This window comes from Panthera pardus, unplaced genomic scaffold (genome assembly GCF_024362965.1).
Source record: "Panthera pardus isolate Hobbes unplaced genomic scaffold, ASM2436296v1 HiC_scaffold_24, whole genome shotgun sequence".
NCBI classification, from domain to species: domain Eukaryota; kingdom Metazoa; phylum Chordata; class Mammalia; order Carnivora; family Felidae; genus Panthera; species Panthera pardus.
In genome coordinates, this window is record NW_026526810.1 from 67,096,507 (window position 1) to 67,114,896 (window position 18,390).

Sequence of the window (18,390 nt, forward strand, 5' to 3'; positions counted from 1 at the left end):
CACACTCCTGGCCTCCTGCCCAGCCCACCCTCCCCAACCCACCCTCAGATACCTTTGGGCTCGGGCCTGAGGCTTATCTCCCTCGAGTATGGTTACGGGTGAGGGAGGGCTGGCATGGACCCATCCACACCGGATTCTCCCACCTTTGAGGACTGTGAAGACATTCTGGAAACATCTGTGCTTCAGAGGTAGACTATAGGAAACCATCCACACTGGATTCTCCCACCTTTGAGGACTGTGAAGACGTTCTGGAAACATCTGTGCTTCAGAGGTAGACTATAGGAAACCAAGCAGCTCCCCACAGCTCTGGTCACCACTTGCCTGGGTTCAGGGCATTGTATGATCTCCTGGTCTATCCTGCAGGTACACCCACATGTCCCCACTGACAGGCCGGGGTTGGAAACCTGGTTTGCCCCAGTTAACAGGCCATGGGAGGGACCAAGTCTCCAGTGGGTTGGGGAAAGTCAGACCTTATCTGCCCTGCTCACCTGGAGCCTGGTACACAGTAGGCACTGGGTACCACCAAGCTGAGTTGGAGAGGCCTGGCTGCAGGCGGCCATACTCAAAAGATATTCAGGGAATTCATACTTGGGAAACTTGCCTCACCTAAGGCTGGTGGGGCCTCTCTATGCCCAGTGGGTCCAGACAGGCCTGGCAAGTACCTGTGTGTTCCAGGGCAGGTGTGACAGAAGCTGGGTCTAGATTGGGAGCCCAGGAAATGGGGATAATACCTTCCCCCACCCACCCCTCTCCGTCTGGTTGCTGCTCTGCAATGAATTTCCTTTGTCTTCCTGAATTCAAATTTTTGTGAACCAAACTGACTTCAAGTGATCAGATCACTGGGCTTTGGCTGCTCTTTTAAAGATACCCTCAGGGTGCCTGGCTAGCTCAGTTGGTAGAGCTTGCAACTCTTGATCTTGGGGTTGTAACTTTGAGCTCCACATTGGGTGTAGAGATTACTTAAAAATAAAATCTTAAAAAAAAAAAAAAAAAGTATCCTCCAGCAGGGGCCAGAGTCATTGCCCTGTAATCTCAATGTCAGGAGGGACCCTGGGGCACATGAGTCACAGGGAGCATTCTTTGGCTCCATCCCCAAGATCTCTGACAAGGGGTAGGTCAGCCTCTGTGAATGGAAAGCTGCAGAAGGCGGGCACTCACTGCCTCCCAAGGCAGACCATTTCATTTTCTGTCAGGGCACTGCTATTCATTCATTGCCACACATTTCTTGAGCAGCTATAACTGCCATCCAGTGGGTCCTGGAGGACTTCTTAGCCTCAGGGCAACAGTAAGGAAAGAGCTCACTATAAAAATTCAAACAGTTCAACTCTGTAAATATTTCTTATACAGACAGTATGTTGGATCTTGTTGTGGGGGAGGACGGTGAGTAGTTTTAATATGGGGTGTAGAAGGAGCAGAGATCAGGGGCATGTCATCCAGTTGTGGGGGTGAGAGGGAACTAACTTCAGGGTGACAGAATTGCCCAGGCTGATTAGGGGAAGGGCAGGTTAGGCAGAGCTACCAGCATGGGAGAGAGACCCTGGAGAGAGGCAAACAAGGAAGGCTAACAGATGGAAGGCTTGGCATTCTTGGAGGAGCAGGAGAGGTTCTGTTTGGTGGGGATGGGGTACAGGTTAAATTCTGGAAGTAGGGGGCTGTGAGGAGGGTTTGGAGAAGGCAGCAGTGGCTAAGTTCTGAGGGCCCTTGTAGCTGTGCCGGGGAATTTAGTTATTTGAGGATGGTGGGAGCTTTCCTACTAGATGGTAGGCCTTAAGCCTGGGGTGATACAATCAATCTGCCATGAAGGTCTTCCTGGGGTTGAGCTGACATCTGCCTCCCTGTGACTTGCTCTGCCAGGGCCTGTTCCGCCTTTTGGGCCCATTCTTTGTAAGCCTAACCCCTCTTCCTACTGGAATCCTGTTGTGAGTCAGCCTCCCAGGGTCACTGTCTCTTCCCAGGATCCCTACAGACATCTAGGTCCCTGAGGCTGGGGTTGAGAGAGAGAGAGAGAGAGAGAGAGAGAGAGGGGAGGAGGCCAGATCTTCAGCTGGTGCCAGAAAAGACTTTCTTGGCCAGGGTTTCTCCAAGTGTGGTCTGAGGATTTCTTGTATTTGAATCACTAGGGAGAGTTTTTTTGTTTTGTTTTGTTTAAAGGTTTTATTTTTAAGTAATCTCTACATCCAATGTGGGCTTCAAACCCACAACCCTGAGATACAGTTGCAAGCTCTGACTTAGCCAGCCAGGTCCCCCTGTTTTGGTTTTTAATATAGATTCCTAGGCAACCCTTGACCTACTCAATTATATTCTTTGGGGCCAGGGCCTAGTATCTGCATTTTAAGGAGTGCCCTAGGTGATTATTCAGCACAAGAATGCTTGAGATCTAGAGTCATTTGTCAATTAAGTGTCACTCCTTCCCACTCCAGACTCTAAAATAGCTCCCTTCTCCCAGATCTTGCCTGGGCTGTCCTGGGTGGAGCCTCACCTGGAAAAGTGTTCTTAAGGGGAGGGGAAGGGCACACACATTCATCACATTGCAACTCATCGCTCTCTATACCTGGCTCCATCTTGCTGTGTAGATAATCTCAGTTGTCTTGAAGGTTGCAAAAAAAAAAAACCAAAAAACAAAAAACTGCAACGCAGGGCACTTCCTCGAAGTTCCAGATGTAGGAAGTGCCAAGGGGTTTGGCTGCTTTTTTTGGGAGCTGGTTTTAGTGGCCTCAGTGTCTGGTTGCTCACTTAGCCAATGGTCCACAAAGTCCTCCAGGGCTCTGTGCTGAGTTCTGTGCTAGGCACATAGGATACGGGAATCACACCGGGGCCTTGCTGTGGAGGAGCAGACAATCCAGGCACTAGAAGCGGACACTTTCCGGCCTGGAGACGGGGGTGAGGTGATTTTATCTGAGCTGTCCAAGAGGCAGAAATGGTACGTTGCTATGGAAACACAGGGACCAGAGCTTGAGAGGGAGGGTCAAAGAACATTTTACAGAGGTGGGTGATTTTGAGCTAGGTCTTCAAGGAGAAGTGGGAGTTTTCTGGATAAACAAGATAGGCATGCGAGAGGGGGTCATGCCTGAGAGTTAAAACATATGAGGTCAAGACCACACTGGGGGGAAGGAATCAGACTTTCGATGCTTTAATAGGTCATGCGAAGGAGTATGGATAATAGTCAGTCTTTTACTCATTTGGTCAGAGGGTCTACAGGCATGAGTGTGGGTGTGTGAGCACATGTGATTTAGGATTTAGAAACTGTTTCGAGAAATAGTGGCAGGGAGACCAGAACAGGTTTTGCAGTAGTTGAGGCAAGAGAAGTCTGGGCTCTATCTACTGCTTAGCTTAGCTAAGCAGGCTCAGCTAGGGTGGGGGGTCAGGGAATAGAAAAGGTCCTGGACTGGGGTCCTAACTCAGCCATCAACTCTCCGTGTAATCTCTAGCACGTCCCTGGCCTAACTGGGCTCTAGCTGCCTCATCTGTACATGTTTATTGACGTCCTTCTCTGTAGCAGCCTCTGTGATAGCTCGTGGGGATAGAACAATGAGTGAGACAAACACAGTTCCTTCTCTCACAGAACTCAAAGTTTATGATAAGCAGTTACAGAACATAGTGTAATGATGGAGAAGTACTGGGGGCTATGGGATCTTTCAGAAAGGTCACTGAACCTGTCCTCTCCCACTGTTTGCGTATCTCTTAGAGTAATGATGGACAACTATATTTTGAGAGCATCTGTTGAATCTGTCCCTTTTAGGGGGGGAACAAGACATTCCCTGAAAGGAATGGATATTCAGTGATTGCACCCAGGGTCAGGAAATGTGGATTTGTCACTCAGCCCTTGGGTAGAGTGAGAAGGAGCATCTCTTTATGCTTTTCTCTCTTAGACCTCAACTCTGAGAGACCTAGTTAGAGCAGAGTGTGTCCCAGTCGTCTCTACCACAGTGAGGCAGGATCCTGGCAGGGCAGGAAGTCAGGGGCCAAGGTTGGGCAAGATGGAAGCTCTGTGGTAGGTAGTACTACGTTTTATCTTCCTGAGTAATTCCTTTTGGCCCCCTCACCTTTTCTCAAGTTTATTTTGCTTTCTTTCTTCTAACAAAAAAAAATATATATATATTTTAAATATTTATTTTTGAGAGAGAGAGACAGAGTGCGAGTGGGGGAGGGGCAGAGAGAGAGAGGGAGACACAGAATCTGAAGCAGCCTCCAGGCTCTGAGCTGTCAGCACAGAGCCCGACACGGGGCTCGAACTCACAAACCAGAAGATCATGACCTAAGCTGAAGTCGGATGCTTAACTGACTTAGCCATCCAGGAGTCCCTTCCTTCCTTCCTTCTCTTTCTTTTTATTTATTTATTTATTTAAAAAATTTTTTTAACATTTATTTATTTTTGAGACAGAGAGAGACAGAGCATGAACAGGGGAGGGTCAGAGAGAGAGGGAGACACAGAATCTGAAACAGGCTCCAGGCTCTGAGCAGTCAGCACAGAGCCCGATGCGGGGCTTGAACCCATGGACAGTGAGATCGTGACCTGAGCCGAAGTTGGACGCTTAACCGACTGAGCCACCCAGGCGCCCCATCTTTCTTTTTAAAGATGTATTTGTTTATTTAAGTAAATCTCTACACCCAACATTGGGCTCGAACTTACGACCCTGAGGTCAAGAGTCACACACTCTTCCTACTGAGCCAGTCAGGTGCCCCTCCTTTTAGGTCTTTTTTAATATATTAGTTTCCTAGGGGTTGTCATAACAAAGCACCACTAACTAGGTGGCTTAAAACAATAGAAATTTCTCTCATAATTCAAGAGGCCAGAAGTCTGAAATCAAGTTGTTCGCAGAGTTGGTTCCTTCTGGAAGCTCTGAGGGAGAATCTATTCTAGTCCTTTCTCCTAGTTTCTCATGGTTGCTGGCAATCTTTGGTGTTCCTTAACTTGTAGAAACATCATTCCAGTCTCTGTCTCTATCATTACATGGAATTCTTCCCCGTGTTTCCTCTGTGTCTCTGTGTCCAAATTTCTCTTATAAAGATACCAGGCATTGAATTTAGGTCCCACCCTAATCCAGTATGACGATATCTGCAAAGACCCTATTTCCAAATAAGATCACATTCACAGTGCCAGAGGTTAGGACAGCATATCTTTTTTGGTGACCCAGTCCAATCTACTACACTGAATTTCATGTAAAGTTTTGTCAATCATTCTGGTCTCAGTTGTGTTATGGCAAGTTAAGCAAAAATGTCCACTTTGGGCCCCAGCAGTGCAAGGGAGATCAGTGTCCTTTGATGCCAGCTTGGTGGATGCAGCCATGAAGTGTGGGAGTCCCAAAGGAAAGGTGATTTTGAAGTAGCTTCTTGACATAGTGAAGAGCAGGCATTTTAAGGCCAACTCCCTCAATCCTCAGGAGATTCTCCTTTTCCTGCTGTTCTTGGACAATCTCCATTTTACTTGGGATGCTGAGAGATTATGTGGATTTATTTACAACTACACTTCCAAACTGGAAAGGGTTAACAAAATGAACAAAGAGTAACCAGCTAAATGAGAATGGAAATTCTCAATGAGCTTTTAGCATATTAAAAGCTCTGAAGATTCCTTCTGTATATGAATTCCTTTAACTGTATAATCCGACGTTTCCTAAATGCAGTTGATCATGAAGATCTTTTTTTTTTTTTATGAAGATCTTTTTTTAAAAAATATTTATTTATTTTTGAGAGAGAGACACACACAGTGAGAGTGGGGGAGGGGCTTAGACAGGGAGACATGGAATCCAAAGCAGACTCCAGGTTCCCAGCCTCAGAGCCTGACACGAGGCTCTAACTCATGAGATCATGACTTGAGCTGAAGTTGGACGCTCAACCAACTGAGTCACCCAGGCACCCTGATCATGAAGCTCTTTTATTTAGGACAATACTGTATTAGTTATCTGTTCCTGTGTAACATATTATTCCAAAACTTTGTGGCTTAACAAATAAAAAGTTATCTTTCACATTTTCCAAGGGTCAGAGATTTGGGAGTGGCTTGCCTGAGCAGTCTTGGCTTCGAGTTTTTCCTGAGGCTGCAGTCATCTGAAGGCTTTGTTGGAACTAGTGGAAGGTCTCTGTTCCACATTTCATGGGCCTCTCCACTGGGCTGCTTGAGTGTTCTCATGACATGGCAGCTGGCTTTCCCCAGCATCAGCAACCCAAGAAGCCAAGGTGGAAACTTTATAACCTAGCTTTGGAAGTCTCACACTGTCATCTCCATCATACTCTATTGGTTACACAAACCAGCCTTGATTTACCGTGGGAAGAGCAGGAGGTGAGGGTCATATGGGCCATCTGGGAGGCTGGTACCACAAATATGAATATTCATTTATTCATTCATTCAGCAAATATTTACTGGTGCCTGCTATATGCCAGACACTGCTCTAGACACCAAAAAATACAACCTCAAACACAACAGACACATCCCTATCCTCATGGAGCTCACATTCTAGTGACACCTCACTCAACATCTGCTTGAGAAATTTGGGAAATATTGCTTCACAGGGACACAGAAGAGTGAGAAGTGTGAATACAGAATAGTTAATGCCAAGGTAGGGGGAAACTCATAACACCATGGAAACTGGGGCTCCTGACCTCGGTTTGACATTCTGGAAAAGGCAAAATGATAGGGACAGAAAACAGATCAGTGGTTGCCAGGGGAAATAATTGGAGAACAAGGAGTGGTTGACTATAAAGGGGCAGCACACAGGAATTTTTAGCGTGATGGAACCGTTCTGTATGGTATGGTGGTCAATATATGACTATGCCATCGTCAAAATCCATAGGACTCTACAAAGACCAAACTTAATTGTATACAAATAAAAAAACCCATATGTAACATATGAATTTAACTGTATTACAAATATATATGAAAAAGGTAGTGCGGGTGGGGGTGGGGGTGGGGGGAAAGCTAAAATAAGTAAATTTGGAAAACAATGTTTTGACTGGATGCTTTAAGGCTATAGACAAAAGGAACCATAGGTTAAAAAAAAAAGAAACAATAGATCAATATTATAGTTGGTAAATTTGTTACAGTTTAACAATTCTGAAACTATTTAACATATATATTAGTTTTGAACAAAAAAGTAAATGGTACATAAGTTAGATGAATTGTAGCTATGGGATAGAAGTTTCTTATTGACAGAGAAAGTGGGGAGAAAAGCTAAACAGAATAAACACTGTAGTGCTGGATTTGAATTGGGGGTACCAGTATGAACTCATGCTTGTTTTCTATACATATTTACATGGTATTATAGAATATATGTAATAGATCTATATATGTAGATATCATTCTATATATAGAGCTATAAGCTACAGATATCTGTATAATATACATATGTATGTATGTGTATAGACATACAAAAAATACAGAGATAAATATAAAGTGTGTATATGTGAGCTAATGCACATACATGTATTTGCTAGTTTTGCCTGCTAAGAATCCGAAAGAAGGGGGTACCACATTAACAATGAGCACACCTAACAACCAGATGTTAGGTTTCTAAATACCATTCTTCAATAACAGGAACCAGGGTTCCTTGGAAAAATGACAAATTCTAGGGTTGGGGAAGGAATAACGCAAGACAATCCTGGAGCAAATTGCATTTCTAGAAAATTAGGGCAAAAAAAAAAAAAAAATAAGGAGGGGATATCAAAAGGATGCAGGAGCCAAATCAAAAATGTCCCAATGGCCAGGGTGCCTGGGTGACTCAGTCAGTTAAGTGTCTGACTTCAGGTCATGATCTCGCAGTTCATGAGTTCGAGCCCTTTGTTGGGCTCTGTGCTAACAGGTCAGAGCCCGGAGCCTGGTTCACGTTCTGTGCCTTCCAATCCCTCTCTGCCCCTCCCCCACTCATGCTCTGTCTCTCATTCTCAAAAATGAATAAATGTTAAAAAAATGTTTAAAAAAACCATTAAAAAATGTCCTAATGGCCAAAGTTGAAACAATTTGAGCAAATTAATAAATAAGAATATTAGATTATAACACAAGGAATAAAATAGGAGCACCTGGGTGGCTCAGACAGTTAAGCATCCAACTCCTGATTTTGGCTCAGGTCATGATCTCACAGTTGTGAGACTGAGCCCAGCATCAAGCTCTATGCTGAGCATGAAGCCCGCTTGAAATTTTCTCTCTCTTCCTCTCTCTCTCAAAAACAGAACAAAACAAAACAAAAAACACAACAACAACAACACACACACACACACACACACACACACACACCTCTGTAATGGTTGAATAAGTAACTCACTGGAGGAGAAGGGACAAGTTTCCTTTAAAGAGAATTTCAATTAATAAATGCATAAGGAGGGGCGCCTGACTGGCTCAGTGGGTAGAGCATGCAACTCCTGATCACGGGGTTGTAAGTTCAAGCCCCATGTTGGGTGGAGAGTTTACTAGGGGCACCTGGTGGCTCAGTCGGTTGGGCGTCTGACTCTTGATTTCGGCTCAGGTCATGATCTTGCAGTTCATGGGATCGGGTTCTGTGCTGATGGCCAGAGTCTGCTTGGGATCCCTCTTTCTGCCACTCCTGCACCCATGCTCTCTCTCTCTCAAAATAAAGAAACATTTAAAATAAATAAATAAAATCTTTAAAAAAGTAAATGTAGATGGACTGAGTTGCAATAGAAAATCACCATTAGACCATGACAGTAATAATTGCTACAGGCAAGATCCATTGATGAATGCTAAAATCAACAGGTAAAACTTCAAGGAAGGACAAGATATTTGCAGGCCTCAAAGTATCTGTTCCAAAATGTACTAATTACTGTGAGAGTTTTAAAATACAGTCCTGGGGCGCCTGGGTGACTCAGTCGGTTAAGCTTCCAACTTCGGCTCAGGTCACAATCTCACAGTTTGTGAGTTCTAGCCCAGTGTCGGGTTCTGCGTTGACAGCTCAGAGCCTACTTTGGATTCTGTGTCTCCCATTCTCTCTCTGCCCCTCCCCCACTTGTGCTCCCATGCGCGTTCTCTCTCTCTCTCAAAAATCGGTAAATAAACATTAAGAAAAATACAGTCCCAAATTCTTTGATACCCCTTGCTCTAGGAAATAGAGCTGACTTAATTCCTCTGAGCTGAGAGGAATTAACAAAATGGTTATTTATTTATTTTGAGAGAATGAGAGGGCGGGAATGGGGAAGGGACAGAGAGAGAGGGAGAGAGAGAGAATCCCAAGTAGGCTCCGCACTGTCAGTGTAGAGCTAGACATGGGGCTTGATCCCATGAACTGTGAGATCATGACTTGAGCCAAAATCAAGAGTCAGACGCTTAACCGGCTAAGCCACTCAGGGGCCCCAGCTTGTATTCCGGACTTAGCAAGTTGTTCTAACAAATAGAGTATGGAAAGGGAAAAATAGCCACTTAACAGTAGAGAGACCAAGCAAACACCACTGTAACCGAGCAATCAAGGTTAACATCATGGGCAGTAATTTATGTTGATATCTGAGGCCCCTGATATGATACATTGAGAAGCACACATTACCTTTGTGATATTCTTTCCCAAGGCCCATAACCTCAGTCTAACCTAAACTGTACAGCATTGTACGAAAGACTTAATCACAAGTCTTGAAAGGGGTTGAGATTTCAGGTTTTGTTTTGAGGAAAAACACATGCATATTTACATATTGGTGCCAGCAAGGGCAGGGAGGGGCAGTGCGTTTTAAAGTTTTGTGATTCTGTAACTTGTGGAGATGCAGCCCACGTACGTGCAATGCTTAGACCCTGAATCCATTCAAATGTGTCACAGGCATTCCACTGTCCACTGGACAGTAATCCTTGTTTTTTCCCTTGCCTCCACCTCCGAAGTTGCTGTTTGCGTCCTGGTCCGGGCTGGAGAATCTGAAGAAGAGACCTCCTTTCTTCCCAGTGGGACCTGGCTGAGCTTCAAGTCCTTTCCGGCTGTGCCCTGGGTGGGTGTCTGCCTCCTCTTCCAGACTGCCCCAGAGGTGAACGGTGTCCAGATTGCCACGGGAATCTGGGAATCTGGGAATCTTCCCAGATTTCTGGGAAGGCGACTGACACCAGGGGGCAGCAGTAACAAAGTGGAAGGTGGGGTGGGCAGGAGGGAGGAGGAAAAAGCTTAGAAAAACAGGGCCCCTGTTCCTTTGTGAACTTCACATCTGATTCTCTTGTACATTTATTTATTTTTTATTTTTTTAATGTTTATTTATTTTTGAGAGAGAGAGAGAGAGACAGAGTGTGAGCAGGGGAGGGGCAGAGAAAGAGGGAGACACAGAATCGGAAGCAGGCTCTAGGTTCCAAGCTGTCAGCACATAGCCGGATGCCGGGCTCAAACCCGTGGACTGCAAGATCATGACCTGAGCTGAAGTGAGACACTAACCAACTGAGCCACCCAGGTGCCCCTCTTGTGCATTTTCTCAGACCACCGTTCACCAATTGGCTCCCACTTCTCAGAATCGTCAGTCATTTGGCCCTTAGTAATCATAGATTTGCCTTGTTAACTGTATTTTTAGGGTGCTTTCCCTGTTTCCCCTGCCAGATTGTAAGGTCCTGAAGAGCAGATTCCGTGTTTGTATTTATAACTCTTCGTGCCTCCTTGTCCAGTGAATAATAAGAGCTGCAATTTTGTGATGCTTATTAGGGAAGTGCTTTATGTGTTTTAACTCCAAGTTTGCTGCAATCCCAAACCAAGGCTCAGAGATGTTCACTGAGGAGAGCAGCGACAGAAATAGATAACAGGGGTGCTCACTCTGTTCTGAGCACCTCGTCAAGCAGGCCCTTCACATAGCTCATCTCATTTAATCTTCTCCCAACAGTCGTGGCAAGTTGTTCCTATTATTATCCCTATTTCATAGATGAGGAAACTGAGGCACAGAAGGCTTATGTAATGTCTACAGTCACAGCCTCCCAGGGACAACGTGGGGATTGTCCTGGGGGGGGGGGGACCCACCTCTAGGTCCAGTGACCTTTCCCACCATACTACAGCCAATTCCCTACCACATGGGTGAAATCAGATAAAAAATAAACATCCAGGTGGGGTGCCTGGGTGACTCAATTGATTAAGTGTCTGACTCTTGATCTCAGCTCAGGTCTTGATATCAGGGTTGTGAGAGTTCAGTCCCTGTGTTGGTCTTCCTGCTGGTCATGAAGCCTACTTAAAAAAAAAAAAAAAAAAAAAAAAAAGCTGTGGTTTGGGGCAACTGGGTGGCTCAGTCAGTTAAGCCCAGGTCATGATCTTGCAGTTCGTGAGTTCGAGCCCTGTGTCAGGCTCTGAACTGTCAGCACAGAGCGGGGAGCCTGCCTTGGATTCTGTGTCTTCCTCTCTCTCTGCCCCTCCCTAGCTCATGCTCGCACTCTCTTTCTCTCTGTCAAAATAAACAAACTTAAAAAAAAAAAGTAAATATCCAGGGCTCCCTTTGAATGAGGCAGCCAGACAGTCCAGAGATTGAACTTCAGACTTTTAATCAAAGGCCTTGAGATTCATGCTCCCTTTTGGATGTCATTCACTTCTTCTTTTTCTTCTTCCTCCTCTTCTTTTTCTTCTCCTCCTCCTCCTCCTCCTTCTTTTTTAATATTTATTTATTTTTGAGAGAGACAGAGAGACAGAGTGTGAGCGGGGCAGGGGCAGAGAGAGAGGGAGACACAGAATCCAAGGCAGGATCCAGGCTCCAAGCTGTCAGCACAGAGCCCAACACGGAGCTCGAACTCACGAATGGTGAGATCATGACCTGAGCTGAAGTCGGACGCTTAACCGACCGAGCCACCTAGGCGCCCTGGATATTGGTCACTTTGTAAGTAGTAAAATGCAGGAGTTCGACTGGTCCAAACAGTGCCTGAAACCTCTTCTGATTCTAACACTCCAGGAGTTTATGCTGCAAATGGCAGTGTGCGGTGGGGAGCCTGCAGAAGGAGACCACTCAGGGTTGTTGAATAAATGACAGGACTTCCTTGCCCCTCTGAAGGGGTGGGGAGGGGAAGGGGTATACAGGCTGGGTGTATGTAGAGATGAGGCACAGAACTTGTTCTGAGCCCCCCAATGAGCCCTTTCCCCTCCATTCTTTAAGTCCTTTTAGGATGTTGCTCGGCCTCAGAGAGAGGTCTTCTTCATTCTTTGTCCCCCTGGTGGCAAAGGGCAGAGGAAGAAAGCTGCCGATGCCTTTGCCTGCGTGGGTATCTGACCAGCCCCACACCCTGGCTGTGGTGACAAAGCCGTGGTACTTAGATTCAACCAGGTGTTGGCATGCTTTATGACCTCTAGCATAAAAGGTTTTTCTAAGGCAAAGAAAGTTAAGTTTCTATTCCATTTTGGATTATTTTTGTATTATTTTCACCATCCTGAAAATCCCAGCACCTCCTAACTTAGCACCCCATTGGCAGCTGACCATAACCTTGCCTAGTTTTGGGGTCTCCCAGTTTTGGGTGGCCCTGGCTCCACTCTGTTTCCTGCCTCCGTCAAGACTCCCCATGGTTTCTTTGACGTTGTGGTTGGTCAGGGACCTTCTCTGGCTCTCCCAAGATATAACACACTATCACCAAAATTCTTGTTGGTTTAACTGTTCCTTAGCCACCCAAAATTCCATCCTAAGTACGCAGTTTACACTACTAATCCATCATCTAGCAAACATTGTTTTTACAAGGAATATAGAACTGAGGGAGAAATGTTGGTCTCCATAGGGATTTAAAAGGCATATGTGAGGGCGCCTGGGTGGCTCAATCAGTTAAGCATCCAACTCTTGATTTTAGCTCAGGTCATGATCTCATAGTTTGTGAGATAAGAGCCCTGAGTTGGGCCCCACGATGACTGCGTGGAGCCTGCTTAGGATTCTGTGTCTCCCTCCCTCTCTGTCCCTCCCCCCGCTTGAGCTCTCTCTCTCTCAAAATGAATAAATAAACATTAAAAAAAAAAACAACTAAAGACAGAGGCTACCAAGATATTTTTCATTTATTTTTAATTTTTGATACAAAACATAGAAAACTCAAACTAAACTACACATTTTAAAAAGCTGACAAATAACCACAAACACTCCAAAACCCAGAAAAATAGCACGGTATTAAATAAATCATGAACTGCTTAATGTACAGTCTGTATGACTTATAGCTTTGTGTGGCCATCCCAGGTGAGGTAAAAGGAAAATTTTTGAAAGCCCTTTCGGCACAGGGATGGCAAACAATAACTCAATTCGGTGTGGAAGTTGCCGCAAGCCACATAAATCTATCACAATTAATGTATCTCCAACCCACCTTCCCTTTTGCTACACCCCAAAACTGCCCTTAGGCAGTCACCTGCCACAACGTCATCAATGTCACCTGCCACAAGCGGAAGGGTGACAGAGGAAGTCTGAAGGAAAAGACACAGTAGTCTCACACACTGAGGTTAAAATGTCTTTTGCACATTTCACAGAAACCTAAGACCGTCTGAATACACGACAGGGGTCTGTGCTCTGGAGCGCCCCCTCCAGCCTCAGCTCCCTTAGACACACAGCACATGTGCCTCTGGTGGGTGCTGGCTGGTGCGCAGGGGCAATCAGCAACTGGATGGTTCACCCCAGCCCTCCCTCTCTTGCACTAGGCTTTATAAAGTTCCCTTTTATATGTCTTGGACCTAGTTCCATATTAGGACAATTCTATCCCCTACTTGTTTTGAATGATAGCATTCCACTGCATGAATGAACATCCACATTTAGATGATTTCTAATGTGCCATGACAAATAATGCTGCAAAGAATACTCATGCTCCTATTTTTTTTATGCGCATGTGAGAATATATTTGTAAAACAGATTCTTAGAGTGTGATTGCTGGGCTCCAGAGCATATCCAATCACAATTTAATGGACACTGCTAATTGCTGTCCTTGGAGGTTGTGAGGATATGCCAGCAGGGTCCAAGCATGGCCAACACTGTGTGTTAGCAAACATTGCTAATTCTTGCCACTCTGTAGGTGAAAAATCTTGCTATAGTTTTAATTTGCATTTCTCTTACTAAGAATGAAAGGGAGGGGCGCCTGGGTGGCTCAGTCAGTTGAGCAGCAGACTTCAGCTCCGTCATGATCTCCCAGTCTGTGAGTTTGAGCCCCACATTGGGCTCTCTGCTGTCAGCACAGAGCCTGCTTAGGATCCTCTACCCCTTCTATGCCCATCCCTGCTTACATGCTCTCTCTCTCTCTCTCTCTCTAAATAAAACATTAAAAAAAAATGAAAGGGAGCATCTTTTCATGTATTTGAGAACCATTTATATTTCTTCTTTTGTGAATTGTTTATATCTTTGTCCATTTTTCGGTTGAGTCGATCTTTTTCTTATTGGTTTAAAAGAGCTGTTTGGTGCTCGCTTCGGCAGCACATATACTAAAAGAGCTGTTTGAATATGAAGGAAATCAGCGGTGTCTGGGTGGCTCAGTTGGTTAAGCAACTTCAGCTCAGGTCATGATCTCATGGTTCGTAAGTTTGAGCCCCACGTGGGGCTCTGCTGACAGCTCGGAACCAGGAACCTGCTTAGATTCTGTGTCTCTATCTCTCTCTGCCTCTCCCCCACTCGTGTGTGTGTGTGTGTGTGTGTGTGTGTGTGTGTGTGTGTGTTCTCTCTCTCTCTCTCTCTCTCTAAAAATAAATAAACCTTAAGAAAGAAATTTAAAAAAATAGGGGTGCCTGGGTGGCTCAGTTGGTTGAGTGTCTGACTTCGGCTTAGGTCATGATCCCAAGGTTTGTGGGTTCGAGCCCCACATTGGGCTTACTGCTGTGAGCGCAGAGCCTGCTTCTGATCATCTGACCCCCTACCCCTCTCTGCCCTTCCCCTGTTTCTGCTCTCTCTCTCTCAAAAATAAATAAAATGTTTTTAAAAATTAAAAAAAAAATAACTATGAAGGAAATCAGTTCTTGGTTTGAGATGATTGGCAAATCATTTTTCTCAGGTTTTCATTTGTCTATTGACTCTGCTTATGGGGTTTACATTCCAATGGAAAAAAATTTTGTATTTATGCAACTGAATATATATATATATATATATATATATATATATATACATTATGTATACATAATATATATGTATGTGATATATATATATATGTGACTGAATATATATATGATATAAATATATATATGTGACTGAATGTATTAAACAAGTTTTTTTTTTAATGTTTATTTATTTTTGAGAGAGAGAGAAACAGACTGTGAGCAGGGGAGGGGCAGAGAGAGAGGGAGACACCAATTCTGAAGCAGGCTCCAGGCTCTAAGCTGTCAGCACAGAGCCCAATATGGGACTCCAACTCACAAAGCATGAGATCATGACCTGAGCCAAAGTTGGATGCTTAACCAACTGAGCCACCCAGATGCCCCTAAACAAGTTTTTAATGACTTCTGATCTGGTGTCATTCTTAGAAAGGCCTACTTCTTCCAAATACAATATTTAAAAAATTCTCCCATGGTTGTGATATTTTTATGATTTCATTTTTAATATTTAAATATTTGATTTTTCAGGAATTTATTTTGCTGTATGAGGTGAGGTGTGGATATTTTATTTTATCTCAGAAGGCTACCCCATTGTTCTAAGACGTTTATTGAAAAATACATCCTAGGGGTGCCTGGGTAGCTCAGCTGGTTAAGCGTTTGACTCTAGATTTCAGCTCAAGTCATGATCTTGTGGTCATGGAATCGAACCCCCCGTTGGGCTCTGAGTTGACAGTGTGAGCCCTGCTTGGGATTGATTCTCTCTCTCCATCTCCCTGTCCCTCTCCTGCTTGTGCAAAGGAGCTCTCTCTCCTTCAAAATAAATAAATAAACATTAAAAAAAAGAGAGAAACATACATCTTATCTTCACTGAAAAGCTATCTTTGTCATATACTAAATTTCTGTATGTAGTTGCTCTTCTTTTCTACATTTTTGGTCTGTTCCACTCAACAGTTTGTCTATTCATGTGCCAAGTTGCTAATAGTAGCTTTATATGTTTTGATTTCAGACTTCTAGTTTCCGGAACTGTGAAAGAATACACGTCCGTTGTTTTAAGCCACTCCCTGGCTCCATTCCCTGCTCCCCCCATTGGTGGCAACTTGCTGATACAGTGACAGAGCTGGGATTTGAAGGAGAGTCTAAGTGTGCACCTGAGCCTGAGTGCTGTGTTCTGAATGGGAGTGCACAGGTATTCAGCCCTGCTCCTGTGAGAGTGTGTGAGGGGAAAAGTAGGGGAAATTAGTGAATCCCCAATTTCCTTGGGCCTTATCAGCCTGTGGGTATAGGTATGGGATGAAGGGGCATGCTGGCCATTCTGTGTCCCTTCCAGTTCTCTTCTTTGCTCTCCAGTACCCTGCTCTGTGTCCAGGAGGCTGACCTCAATGCACTGCCTCAACCCTACTTCCCTGCCCTTTGGCTTCTGATTGGGTGTGGCCAATGACGGGCACTGGCAGCAGGTTGGAAGTCTGCTCCCTCCGTCCTGGGTCGCAGCTTGCCAGTGGCTGTGTATCTTCATCTGAGGCCTCAGCTCCTTCTGGTGGCCCTTTACAGGTCCAGCTCTGGTCCATTAGTTGGTTCCAGTAATCACATCTTTCCCTTTCCCTTTCGGGCCTCTGGTGGTAATGGCTTTCCCCACACTAATCCTAGAGTCTCTTATTGGTTTTCCTTAACCCTGCCCACATCTCATAAAGATCCATTCTTTAGACGTCCTTCAGCCATCCCTTTTGAAAGGGCCACGTGCTTCCTACTGAGATCCTGACCAATATGGGGAGCCATCACTCTCTCCTGGAGTAACTCCAGTTTATTTGGCTCCTGCCTCTACTTGCTTGTTTGGAACGGGCCCGACCATTCTTGGTGCCTCTGGGAAGCCACTTCTATTCCAATGGGAGCCCACCAGGCCAAGCTGCTCTGGATTCTGGCAAAGTCAGGGAGGTGCCTGTCTCCCCACTGGGTTATTCCCACAAGCAGATCCCAAGCAGGCTGCCTGGGTCCCAGGGCTCCACAACCCCCATCTCCAGAAACTGGAATAGGCCTGTCTGTCAAGCTTACAGGGCAGGCCCCTCCTTTAATCTCCAAGAGCTTTCTCTGGAGGCTTCTCATTCTTTATGCAAACAGACTCCATGCTCCAGGGTCCCCTGTTGCCAGACATGCCGAGACATATCAGACATATTGCATTCTCCTTAGACTTGAGCTGGAATCCTTCCATACAAGGTTGGGAAGGTAAGTTTGGGCCAGGGCAAGGAAAGCCTCCAACACAATTGAACAAATTTTAACCTAATGTTACAGGCAAGGAATCACCAAACATATTCATGCTGGGAGAGGCTTAGATCAAAAATTAAGAACTTTGCACATTGCCATCCCCATGCTCTTCCTGTTCTCCCTCTAGCTGAAATATCACCTTGCCAGAGAGTCCCCATCAAGGCACTCTGCATCACCACACCTTGCTTTATTTCCAGTACAACATTTGTCATTCCCTGAAATCACAGCTGTTTTCTTCTTTCTTCACCCATTCCACGAGGGCCAGGAGTCATGTTAGTCAATGCTATACTGCCAAGGCCTGGCTTATAGTAAACACTTAATAAATGTGTGTGGAATTTGTTGAATGAATGAATGAATTTGGCCAAGTGAATGAATTTAGATGAGGAAGCCCAGAGAGGTCAAGGACTTAGCTACCTGCTTAATCATGCACAACTCGTCACTGGCAAAGTCGGGACTAGAGCCAGGCTATTTAACTAAATCCGCTACATCCAGGAGGAGAGGGGGGAGGAGGAGGGCACTGGTTAGCAGGGAGGGTGAGGAGAGCCTGGTCTAGGAGCCAGGCTGGTGGCAATGGGAAAGAGGGCGTCTCTGGGAAGGTATGGTGACATATTGGCCAGAGGTGAGGTGGGGACGAGAGACAAGATCTAGGAAGGGAAAATTAAAATGTATAGGGTATCTCTTCTGTGCCAGAACATGTGCTAGGCATAGTACCTGTATCTGTGCATCTGTGTGGTCTGATTTACAACCTGTGCGGTCTGATTTATGACCTGTGCTGTAGGTATTATCAGCCCCATTTTTATGAGCTGAAGAAATGGAGGCACAAGAGTTTAAATAAATTACCCTCTTTTATCCATTTATCAAGTACCTGATTCTTCCGCCCTCTTTCCATCCTCCTTTGAATTTAGGATTAAACCAGAGAGTTTTCCTTGAAGATGCCACTGTGTGTGGGGTCCACAGTCCATTAGAAAAGGGCAACAAGAGTTATGTATTTATTCAGGGAAGAGCAGGAAACAGGGGTAGTGGCTCTCACCTTGCTTCAGAGGAGAAACTGAAACACAAGAAGGCAGGAGCCTCTTCTGATACCTGGAGAGCAGACAGAGGTGGCAAGAGGGGAGACGACCTGAAGTTCGCCCTGAGGGTCTTTTGCTTCAAGGTACTATAAAGAGCCAGGACCGGGACACAGATGGGGCAGAGCAGAAGATTGTGGAGACAGAGATGACACAGATCACCTTTTCCT